This window comes from Pleurodeles waltl, chromosome 2_2, assembly GCF_031143425.1.
Source record: "Pleurodeles waltl isolate 20211129_DDA chromosome 2_2, aPleWal1.hap1.20221129, whole genome shotgun sequence".
In the NCBI taxonomy this organism is placed as follows: domain Eukaryota; kingdom Metazoa; phylum Chordata; class Amphibia; order Caudata; family Salamandridae; genus Pleurodeles; species Pleurodeles waltl.
The window spans coordinates 633,423,987-633,437,691 of NC_090439.1; positions in this window are offsets into that span (position 1 = coordinate 633,423,987).

Below are 13,705 nucleotides of genomic sequence, written 5' to 3' on the forward strand. Positions count from 1 at the left end.
ACACATTGACAATAATAAGACAACCTCTCTGCTACTTTGTGGATTGCATGTTAGGAAACTAGGCACACAATTAAAGTCCACAATGCAAATTCCAACTCCAATTCCAAAATGGCAAAGCTGGTTTGGGGGCACGCAAGACATTGAGCTTTGGTGGCAGTCAGTGAGATGTAACTTACCAGAGTCTACTTCCCCAGGTATTCCTGCTAAGTCTTCAGGATGCAGGGTGGCCAAGACCTTCTCGTCCCATGGGAACCATCTGATTGGCTTCCAAACAAATGTGTCTCTACTCTTATGACTTCATCCACCATGACTGTCAAATTTTACTCTGAAAAGCATCAGTTTTTGGGTGAATGACATATCCCCAACTTAAAGTCAGTGACAGCGCAACAAAAAACTACACAAAAGGATGGGGACAAAGAGTGCTAGCAAGGTGTGTGGTGAGCAGTGATAAGGATGTGTAATAAGACTAGGCCTGCCTTCTCTCACCAAATTGTTGTGTCCAAATGGCTGTGCTGCAGTGGATAGGCAAAGGATCAGGATCTGGAATAAGGTGTGTTTCATAGTGTGATTTGCAGGTGTATTCACTTTAAGTTGTACATCAGGTGTTGTGCTTGTCTCCATTAAATGACCACTGTTATGAGCTATGCTGAGCTTGTACTGCAGTGGTTGACTGCCGTCAGAAACCGCCACCGCGGGACTGCCAGTGCCACTGTGTCTTCATAATCGGCTCAGTGAGAACACACTGTCCCGATGCCAACAGAGTATGTATTGTCAACATTGCAGTTTGCCTCTTCACTGGCAGCACCCACTCCGTTGACGCAGGTAGCAGCTCAGGCTACATGCATCATATTAGGGTGTGCAAAAGACCAGCAACTTGAATGTGTACTGGGACTGCCACTGTGGTGGACTGGCAGTTGGACCGACAAACTTGTAATAGGGCCCTAAATCCCTCAATATACTTTTTTGAGGACACTTGGGGAGGCACACTACACCAATCTGGACATAGATGTCAACCCACATTCCAAATACCATTTTGGAATGTCTATGGCAGCACCATGCCTCAACAAGCCAGCAAAGCACTGGAAGGGTGGCTCACTGGCTTCAAAGCCACACAAAAATGAAGAACCCAACCAGCTCTCTACAAATACTCCTTCCAAAAAAGCAAAGCTACCAACAACTAAGGATAGAATAGTAAGTAAACCAAATCTATCCTAAAATAACTAAACAAAGCAGAAAAAATGTACGAAATACCACAATTCAAAGTCAGACTCTTTGTAAACAGAAACGTAGACTTTCTTGAATTGATAGCAAACTCACTATTATAAACCACTTACCTACCAATATACTCAAAACTAAAATAGAACAAAAAGGAACATCACAATAACATAAATAAATTAAATACATGCTAAATGTATTATTTGTTATAATTCATTCTATAAAAAGGTACAATGATAAAGTACCAATGAAGACTGATAAAAACAAATAATTAAGTTTGATATTTAATTAGCAATAATCATAGAAAATGCATGTTGCAATATGAAAAACATTCATAGCAGATCCCAAATTAAAACATGCAACGTCATATGTTTCAATTGACGTAATAATAAAATTCCTATAGCTATTAGAATATAACATTCCTGACAATAAATAAATAAAAAATGTTGTACTTACAGTTGCGTAGCTGATGTTCTAGATCCACCTCCAGTCCCAAAAATCCAATCCACATAAAAAGTAAAAAATAAAAACTAAGAAACACAAAAAAATGCTAAAATGAAATGTCCAAATTAATTAATTATCAGTCATTAGAAACAATAAAAACTCAAAACATTGATAGCAAAAACAACTCCAGGAACTTCATAACATCGAAGGATGTAAAAAAAAAAAATTGGTTTAAAATACATCAAGGTTTTTTCATTTAAAAACACACATTCCAATGGTTACAAATATTGCACTCTGACTTCCTAACCCATTAAAAACATAACATACCCAACCTTACAACACATATATCCCAGACCCAATACAAATATTACAACTCTACAAATACAGTACAATTCGTAATTATATGTACAATTATGTATTACTGCTACAATAGTATAGTTAGGCCTACTGTTTTACCTTACATAAAAATGTAACACAAACTACCACGAACCTTACAAAATAAAACAAACAAAATAACCCTCACTAACTAGACCTACCAACACCTCCTCTACCCCTAAGACCCTGAATAAAAATGACAAACAGCAACAGGGAACTGCGACTGACATGAACAAAATCCACCCCAAAATGACACTAATAGAGTGCAAAATATAGGTAGTGGTAAAAATGACTGGTCTATAAATGGAAAGAAAATAAAGACTATCCTGCTACAGAAATCAATTGAAATCCTACAAAAAAAATCAAAAAGTGCTAAAATGTATATAAAAATATTATTAAAATGTGCAACAAATGATAAACAATGTAATGAATGAATATGCATGTATATAAAAAACATATTTTAAAAAGTACTATAAAAAAACTCTATAATAAATAGTACTTATTGCATACTAAATATGCATTTTACAAATGTAAAAATATAAACTACTATGCACAAAAAATTTATGAAAAATAATTATAAATCACTTGTGTATAAATGTTTAAAAGTATGCAAATCTTAAAAGTCTATAAAACACACAGTACATGTGCTACTATACCAAAACACATATTAAAATGCTGTACCTCTGTAACAAGAGCAAATCATGTATTTATCTCTTTGCAAAAATGTATAAAATATGAAAACTAAAAAATACATCAAACAAAATAAATAGAAAACATAAATAAAAAACTTGAAAAACCTTGACATGTATTGGCTAATAAAATACACAGGCCCGTATTTATACTTTTTTTGCACCACATTTGCGTCGTTTTTTGACGCAAAAACGGCGCAAACTTGCAAAATACCATTGTATTTTGTAGGTTTGCGCCGTTTTGCGTCAAAAAGCGGCGCAAATGCGGCGCTAAAAAAAGTATAAATACGGGCCACAGTATACAAAAGTACACCCTCAAACCATTTTGGGGAAGGTGTTTGACATTAAAAGGTATGATTTACTATTTCCACTCCAATATAAACCATTTTGGGGATGGTGTTTGATACCAAAGAACTTAGATTTACTATTTTCACTCCAATGTAAATAATTTTAGGCAAGGTGCTTAGATTTACTATTTCTACAAGATTATATATTATTTTTCTAATTCATAAATAACAATACAAATCAAATACGTATAATTTACAATAGATATTTACACTGCACTTAAATATTAAAAAATAAACATAAAACAATATACAATAAATCATAAAAAAGGTTACGATCAACATTTAAACTTTTAAAATTATATATAATTAAAATTGTAAAAGAAAAATATGAATAATATTATAAATTGAATTTTTACTGTAATAACAATATAAATATTATTAAAAATGAGAAGTAACTTAAAATGTAATTTTCATTTTTCTTATACATTCAAAATACATGTAAAAAATAAATACATTATTTAAATGACCTAAGTTAATTAAAAACAAACACAATACACACATTACATATAGAAATATTTGAAATGCAACATTTTACGAATATAAAATGACTAAATAACAAATTAAAATTAAATCACAACAATTAGAAAACAAACATACTTTAAATATCTCCCCACCAATTACCCTATAAACCCAACAAGCAGCTACTGGAACCTTTATGAAACATATATTTGTATTGAGATTATTTTCAATAAATACATTTTAAAATTAAATACAATAAACATTACAATTGTTTTTTAAAGTAGATGTACATAACATCAAATATTTTAAAAATAAATACAGAAAATATATTTCAAAACTAACAACTATTTAACAAAAAAATATTGAAAAACTAATTATATGCAATGATCTTTTAATAAACAATATTTTGTACAGCAATATTAAAAACAAATCTAAAATTGAAATACCTTCAATATTTATTTATATGTACAATAGGTTTGACATCAAAATATTCATCCAATTAGATTTTTGTATCACTTTTTTTATATTATGTTCAAATACCTTTTATTTATGGGAAGACAGGTTTAAAATGAACCATCTTTTATAATTTTTTTAGCATTCAGCGTAAGTGCTTGGGATACCTTCCCTTCCACACACTTTCCTGTTCAGCAATTACTGCCACTGTTTCCCCTGTTGGCTCATCTAGTGTTCCAAACTACACTACCACAAGGAGGGAATAATGACCATAGAGTGTGCATTGAGGGAATGTGAGGGGGAGAGAAGCACACAAGGTAGAAAGCAGGAACATATATGCACTTCATGGACTGCTGGAGATAAAATAAAAGAAGCGTCCCTCCAAACAAGCAGCTTAATCATGCAACCCATTCAATCCAAACAATGTGAGAATGAAATGTTCCTGTGTAGAACAAACACATAAATATGACGAACTTCCTCGTGACTGGGGGGAGCCTGAACTGCAAGCCCCAGACTCCTTAGCGGCACTAGAGCTGCCGGTTGTAATTTCGCATCCAGAGGCGCTGTGATAAGGACGCTGCAAACCCGCTCCGCGGGACGAACTTCCTCGTGATTGGGGGGGAGCCTGAACTACAAGCCCCAGACTCCTTAGCGGCACTAGAGCCACCAACTGCCATTTCGCGCCCAGAGGTGCTGTGATAAGGACGCTGCAAACCCGCTCCACGGGACTAACTTCCTTGTGACTGGGGGGAGCCTGAACTGCAAGCCCCAGAGTCCTTAGTGGCACTAGAGCCGCCGGTTGCCATTTCACGCCTGGAGGCGCTGTGATAAGGACGCTGCAAACCCGCTCCTCGCTATGAAATTCCTTGTGACTGGGAGTGAGCCTGAACTACAAGCCCCAGACTCCTTAGCGGCAAAAGAGCCGCCGGTTGCCATTTCACGCCCGGAGGCGCTGTGATAAGGACGCTGCAAATGAAGAAGAGGGAGATTGTGTTGTGGTCAATTTCCGTGATCCCCATTTTGCGGACAACTTATTATTGGATGTAGATAAAAGACATCGGACCTGTAAAAACATGAGAAGGGAGATCATGTCTGTCCCCCTAGGATATTTCTATAGAATGTTGAACACTCCAGGCACAAGATACACAGGGGCTATAAGGAAAACATATAGCAATTTGGATAGGCATGACAAATTAAAGTGTTCTAATCGATTTACTCCACTGAGTAATATGGAGGACCTGGATTGACTACAGGAGGACATGAATAGAATAGGGACTCTGTTACCCGATAAAACACAAATTACCAGTATAGTGTCTAAACCGAATATTTTAAGCTGTAACGGTGACGTTGAGCTTAATAAGAGGCCCTTAGCAGGAGACTCAATCACTACTACTGTCGTGGAACATAGCTGGAGTAAGAACTAAAATGGCTGGCAAGGAATGGCGTACCATAATAAGTTTGTCACATGTAATATGTCTACAAGAGACATAGCATACAGGAACTTTCTATATTGAAGGATATGCTATATTCTTTACAACAGCGTCCGCTTCAGCAAGCGGTAGGACCAAGGGAGGGTTAGCAATATTGCTCTCAACACTGGTACCATTTACATTGGTGAAATCCTTCCTTGAATCCCCTTATTATCAGTGTCTACATTTTCGGATAGATGGTATCATAGGTTTTGTATCAATAAATTATTACAACAATAAATTTGATGATACCAACAAAGTAGTGACATCAAACCTCCAGGATGATTTACAGATCTTTATAAACAATATAACATCTAGTTATACATTAGTATGGGCTGGAGACTTTAACATCGGGACGTGCCAGAACACTTTAGAAAAGATATGTGGATTTACAGATAATGGGGGAAATGCACAATCGCACTTTATACATGACAGCTATGGAGCCGTACTGAATGAAATAATATTTAGACATGACTAAGAATTGGTGGAACAAGATGGGGATAAGGGAACGAAGCTTCCAACGTTTATAGGAAGAGGGCACTTCTCAACAATTGACCATATACTAATTTCTAAGAGTAATACAGACATGATTGAATCTCTGAAGATTGAGTCAGCTATCTATAGTGACCACTACCCTTTGTCACTTACTATGAGATTAGTTAAATCCTTTAACATAGGAGAAAGATTAGCAATGAATATAGGGATAAAAAGGGAAAATGGAATTGCCATCAAATGGACTGGGGTAAATGAAACAGATTTGATTTAAAAAATTGTGACACGATAGAGACAAGATATTTTAACATGTACAGAATATAAACAAAGTCCATTCGAGATCTTAGTATCCTTTAACCAGCTTAGTAATGAAATTGCAGGGAGCCTAGTGGCAGCATCGGGGAACAAAAGGAGAGTAAAAGTGGGGTGGTTTGATCATAATTGTTCACTAGCAAGTCAGGAACTTAAACGAGCCCTGCAGGCTCAACCAAGAAATAGGGAAGAAGTAATCATTAGACGCTCTAGCTACAAACATGCACTGAAGATTAGGAAGGCACAATTGACAGCTAGGGCATGGGGTAATCTTAAACAAGCAGCGGCACTGACAGATAGTACTCTATTTTGGAAAACAATGAATCAACCATTCCTAAAAAATAGCGATGCACTCAAAATAACTGTACACGTTCCATCATCACAATGGCTTTCCCATTTCGGCTTGATTTTTAACCCAGATCATCTGATTATGTACCCATCGAATACTGGGATAATTGAGATCAAGCCACCATTTCTGAAACCGGTTAGTCTAGGGGAAGCACAGGGCCCCGATGGGGTGCCAGTAGATGCCTATCTGACATATATTGATCTATGGTCCCCTATTTTGACCCAAGTTTTTTGAGTGCGTCAAAGGGATACATCTTAACATCCTGGACTGAAAGCATAATTGTTCCTATTTTTAAAAAGGGGAATAGAGGTGACCCTGAATGTTACCAACCTATCTCCCTCCTAGACACTTCTGTCAAATTATTAGGGAGAGTACTCCTAGAAAGATTAGAGGTATGGGCAACCGTCAATCATATACTTACAGAGGCCCAACTGGGATTTAGACTTGGGGTTGACACCTTAGAACAATGTATACATCTTAATTTAATAATAAGTAAATAGCAAAAAAGGGTCATGTGTTCCTCTGTTTTGCAGATCTTAGCAGCGCTTTTGACTTGGTGAACCATACAAAGCTGTGGGAAGTCTTAGTACACCCGGGTGCGCCCCTATATATAATTAACTTCTTGGCACAATTGTATAACCATTTAACAGCACGGGTGAGATATGGAAGAAATGGCGAGTGTACTCCAGGTTTTAGGATAGGGAGAGGGATAAGTCAAGGCTGTGTCTTGGCGCCCCTTCTATTTTACCTTTATATAAACGGAGTAGATGCCCACCTACAAATATGGAAATCGATACCCCTAAAATTGGGGAATGTCATATCCCAGTCCTTTTCTATGCAGACAACGTAGTTTTGCTGTCACGAACTGCCAATGGCCTGCAGCGGTTGATGGAGGGCTTTGTAGGTTTTATGGAGGCAAGAGATATGTTGCTGAATATGAACAAAACTGTTGTAATGACTTGTGGACAGGGAAAGGCCAGAAAGAAAACTTATTTTATCAAGGGTCATAAATGCGAAGAGGTGAATAGATTTACATATCTGGGTGTCCAGTATTCTAAGATGGGCCATTGGAAACAACATTTAGAAATTATTAAGATGAAGTATATTAGGACAATAGAGGCTGTCTTTAGATTTTCAAATAAAATTGGTAATAAACCCCATAGGGAAATGCTGCAAATTTACAAAAGCAAATCAATTAGCAGCATTACATATGGTTCGGCACTTTGGGGCTTTAAGCCCGAGATTCATTCATTACAAGTATTAGAGAACAAATTCCTCTGTAGACTACTTGCAGTGCCAAATACTACTTCCACACTAATGGTACATAGGGAACTGGGCTGTTCTTATGTGGAAGACCTAATATATACCAATGCCTTATTGGCTTGGCACGGCATCTGGTCTAAAGAAGGGACTCGATTTACCCAAAAGATTATCAAAGACTGCCTCACATTAGGATACCGGGATAGAATCCCATGGTTCACCTACCTAAGAGTTTTGCTGAAAGGCATAAATTTAGCACCAAATTTAGATGATCCAGGTATTATACTCCAATTTAGTAAAAAAGAAGTGAAAAATCAATTAACGGCATGGAGGGATAGCGATAGAATAAATTGATAATGTAGGAAACCAACAGTAGCACTTTATATGACTGAAGTCAACGAGGTAATGGCAAATTATCTATTGATGGTTGCAAACACTCAGGATAGATTTTATTTAACTCAGATGTGTTTTAGGACGTTGCATTTTTTTGTAGCTTTTCCAAAGGTGAGGATGTGGAGCAAAAACCTACCGAAGCCCCCTGTGTGGGGCGGTTTGCACAATCTACAATGCACTTTATTATATCCTGTAAATTCTACCATGATATTAGGAAATATTTTTAAAACCTTTATTTGTTATTAATAAACTATTTTATTGTAGAGAAGCTTATAACTATTTATGTAAATTGGACACCAAAGAGAAATGTGATTCAGTGATAAAATTCATTTTATAATCTATAGAACAAAGAAAAAAAATGATGCATTTAGAAAACCTCTGGTGTGAGTAATTAATAATGGCCTATTTGTTGCAGCAAAGGACCTTATTTATTTATTTGTCAGTAATGTTTTAAAATATTTTATTGTACATTATTATCCCTTTTAAAGAGTGTTGTATATCTTTTATGGAGTAAAATCCAAATAAAGATCGAATTGAATTGAATAGGCAGAAAAGCCATCAATCAAGGAGTAGGGGGATGAGATAGATATAAAAATCATCCAGTCTTGAGCGTCTGCCTCATCCAAAGCCCACTCTTCAAATTTGAAATAATAAGTGTGTCCAGTTACATTGCCTGTAGCCAAGACCTACACAGGTAACATGAGTGATGGTGCTATGTTATAAGTGAGTGGCTGCAGCCATCATGGTACCAAAATATACATTTTTACTATTGTGCCACAACAAAATTGATGGTCAAAATGTCAACTACTAAAATATTGACAGAACATAAAGTTAAGTAGTGATTGGAGGGCTAGCTGGTATGTGGACCTCTAGTGTTCTTTAAAGACATGCTTCTTCAACTCTTTCCTAAAATGGTGCAGTGTTGTATTAGTCCTGCCAGATATGAGGATGTTGTTCCAGATCCTGGGTGCCTAGACGAAAAATAAAAAATGCCTTGTTTTTTTACTTTTTCCACACTTCTTAATCAGCAGTGTGATGATGCCCTGGTTGAGGGTGTGCTGAAAACCATTAGAGATAATAAGCATGTTTTAAGATAATCAGGGGTGCTGTCTGTGATGGCCATGTAAATGATGGAGCTGGTTTTGAAGATAATGTGGGCCAGCAAGGAAAGACAATGGAGATCGAATATGATGGGCTGATGTGATCGGTTAATTCATGCTCTTGGTGAGAGGTGCAGAAGAGTGTAGAATGTCTTGGAGGGATGATGGTATGGAGTCCAGGTTGTCACATAGCTTGCTGCTACCACCATCCAGATGGACACATATAAGGGCTTCAAAAGCAATTCTGAAGTAGCTATCTGGATGCAGTAGTCTCAATTTCTTTACAAAAGAGACCTGATACCTGGCTGTCTTTATTTTCTGGGTAATGAGGGCCCACAGGGTGAGGCTGGCATGCAGTGAAAGTTGGGGTTTGAAGCCTTGAAGGTAAGTCATTGATCCAGGATGAGCTGTTTGTTGACAATATATACATGTGAAAAGGTATGCAGATGTACATCTAGAGATACCAATACATATTTCTATCCAATACATTTTAAAAGGAGGTTATCTGACATTCAAAGATATTACAGAGGACAGTCCTAAACATTTCACCTAAATATCACTGATTTTATGCAGGTTAGTTTAATTAGTTTAATGGAAGCAAAAGAAGACTACAAGATCCAGACTGTACGAGGCCATTACATCAAAGTGCAGTCATGGAAACAGTGTTTGTAATGACCTGGAAAGAGGAGGTCACATAATTTGTCAGCTATATTTAAACAAGAACAATGGCTGCTATAAGTGAATGCATTCCAACTTCTATTATGTTTTAAAATCGGGGAAGTGCCAACGAACTTACTGCTGCCCTCTGGTGTTCATTTTTAGAACAGCAGCCAAATATTTGGAACTTTTTACATTTATACTTACAAAGACTACCTTTGATTTAAAAGCATCCCACTTGTCTTTTAATAAATCTGCGGCTGTGAATCATATTTACTTTATGGTTACATTATAATTTTTGCCATTACATTTTGTTCTTAATCCCTTGGGCGCCAAGGATGTAATGGTTACGTCCGTGGCTGCGGCGCTGGGGTACCACAGATGAAACCATTACGTCCTAGTACTGGACCTCAGGGGAAGTGCTAGCGCTCCCCTGAGGACTAACCCATCCCCCCCGCATGGCAGGGCTGGAAGGGGAATTGCTTCCCCTTCATCCCCTGACCCCCCCAGTGACATCTGATGACGTCAGCATGCGTTAGCGTGCTGATCCCATCAGAGGTCACCTCCCATCATGCTGGAAGCATGCTCAGCATTTTTCTTCCGCTCTGGAGGAGGAGGCAGGCAGAGGCATGAAAGGAAAGGAAAAGCCTTTCATGATGCGATCGGGCAGCAGAAATGCCCACTACACACCAGGGAATGTTTTGTTTTTTATACTTAATCATAAGGGGAGCAGGGGTCACACCCGAAGGGTGGGAAAATATTTTTAGTTTTTTTTCTGCCACTCCCCCCCGGAGGCAGATCGGCCTATTATAATTAGGCCAATCTTCCCACAGCAGGGTAGAACCCCCTAGACACCAAGGATATTTTTTGTGTGATTACTTTCTGTTTTTATGTATGGGGAGCGACCCCTTAGGCAAGGGTTGCTCCCATAGGGAGCAAATTGTATTTAGGCCATTTCTGCCCCACTTGGGGGCAGATCGGCCTATTTTGATTAGGTCAATCTGCCCCCAAAGAGGGCAGAAACCACTAGACACCAGGGAATTGTAATTTCATTTCTATTTTACAAAAGAGGATCTGACCCTTGGGCAAGAGCCACTCCCCAGGGGGGCAAAATATTTGTAAGCCTTTTGTGCCCCCCCGGGGGCAGATTGGCCTATTATAATGTGGCAAAACTGCCCCCCGGGGGGCAGAAACCCCTAGACACCAGGGATATTTTTCTTTTTGCTTACTTTATTTTGTGATATGTGGGGAGCAACCCCTTAGGCAAGGGGAGCGCCCCTGGGGGGGGGGGGGGAATTGTATTTAGGCCAATTTTGCTCCCCTTGAGGGCAGATCAGCCTATTTTTATGAGGCCGATCTGCCCCCAATGGGGCCAGAAACCACTATGCACTGGGGATTTTTTTCTCGCCAATTTGACGCAAGGGGAGCGATCCCTTAGGCAAAGGTCACTCCCGGGGGGGGGACAAATTTATTTTAGGCCATTTCTGCTCCCCTTGGGGCAGATAGGCCTATTTCTATTCAGCCGATCTGCCCCCGGGGGGCAGAAACCACTTAGGCACCAGGGATTGGTGTGTGTAGGTCTATGTTTGTTTGAGGGGGCAGACACTTGGGCAAGGGTCACTCCCCATGGTGGCACATTACTGTTGGTCATACCTGGCCCCGCGGGTGGCTGAACGGAATATTTTTGGAAAGCCCATTAGCCCCCAAGGGGGGCAGAAAGCCAACCAGAGAACAGGGAAGTTTTTTTCACAATAAGAGGGTGGAGATATGGCTATATCCCCACCCCAAATAAATGGGGCCAAAGTTGTTCTGACCACCAGTGGGCAGGTGGGGCAATTACCCCGATCCACACCCTGTGGGGCGGAAAGTCTACTAGATGCCAGGGAATTAAAAAAAAATAGTGTGGTGGTGGCTACCAACCAGTATGGGCATGGATCTGACCCCACCCCAACTGAAGGAGGTGACAGTCTTTCAGCTCTCCCCCCGCACACCAAAACATCTTATCCCATGGCAAGCAAGAGGACATTTGATTATTTTGGGTTTTGGTTTTACATTTGGGCAATGAGAGCTTGGCTGACTCTCAAAATCGTCACACTTGGAATGGTGAGGGTTTCACTTTTTGGACTTTGGGACGCTGCCATGTAGAAAAATCCACAAGACCTAGGCACATCTGAAAACTAAACATCTGGGTGAGTCCAGGGTGGTGTGCTTCACATGCAACCCGCACCATTTTCTTACCCGCAATACCCTGCAAACCTCCAACTTTGCTGGAAATCACACATTTTTTCCACATTTTTGTGATGGAACCTTCCGGAATCTGCAGGAATCCACAAAATTCCTACCACCCAGCATTGTCTCATCTATACCGATAAAATGTTTTCCCTACTTGTCAGCCTAAAAATGTTTTTATTCAAACTGCCCAGGGCGCTCTTTGTGCTGATTATTCAGGGCTGCTTGCAGTACTGCAACTAAACTGTAGCACGAGCAATGCAACATGCATATTTCTGTCTGTTGCGAAACACCATAGAATCTCAGAGTTTTTATGTAACTCTGTGGAATTTCAAGAAGTGAAACTCTGTGAGTTTCACACACCCCTAGTTTTTTAGATATTCACAAACCACAAGTTAATAGTAAGTTTACAACTGCAAAGACTTTGCAGTTGGACAAAGAACTCTGCATATAAAAGAGAGGACAGGCAACAAAAGGCCAAGTTTACCTTTGTGAATAAGGTTCATAGTCTATTCTTTGCAGTTTGAAATATCTCTCTCGAGTCTATTAATGTTTTGTACATGTCTAGTTGCTTGAAACTCTCCATTTGTTTATTGTACACTACAATACATCTTTGGCAGTGCCTCTATGCTTATATTTAGGACAAATAACAGTTTCATATTCACACAGTGCTTCAATGATGTCTTTCTGTTAAGCTGTGTTCATGGTCCTTACTTCAAGCATTTGTTACACATGTGCTTATCCACCACAGTTGGACCACTAACACCACCAGGTTGCCACCAGCAGACAGCCTTGCAGTCTTGGTGGTCTCAATCCGCCAGGGCAGTGCTGCTTGCAGCGCTGCCCTGGGGATTACGAGTCCCCTTTCTGCCAGCCTTTACAAAGACTTGCAGGAAGGAGGTGCTGGGGGCCCCATGGGGGCCTCTGCATTGCCCATTCACTTGGCATGAGCAGTGCAGAGGCCCCTCTGGACAGCCCTGTTGCGCTTTCCACAGCCCAAATTAAGGGCAGTGGAAAGGGCTATAGGTGCTGCTGCACCCGCCACACCACCTCTATTGCGATCCATCATCAATGTTAAGTCCCTGTTCACCGCAAGGCCAGCAGGTGGAAACACTGTTTCCGCCCTGCTAGAGCTCCTGATAGGGCGGGTGGGGTTCAGACAGCAATGGCGGTCTACCGGCGGCATGAATTTGGCCACCCGCCAAACTCAGAATGGTGGCCTCAGTCTGATTTCATTTTTGCTATGCCCATGGGCCTTGTTTAAGTGATGTGCGAATACTCAATAATTTACCAATACAGGCACCTGCATGTTTGCAAGCAAAGCCCAATTTGGGTGCAATCTTCTGCTTTATAACTAAGGCACTAATTGTGTACTCAGTGGATGTTGTCTGCACAGGCATCCGAACCCTGAGATTTAACAGGGTTGGGATGAACCTCTAAGTCTTTGATGTCATTTATTGTC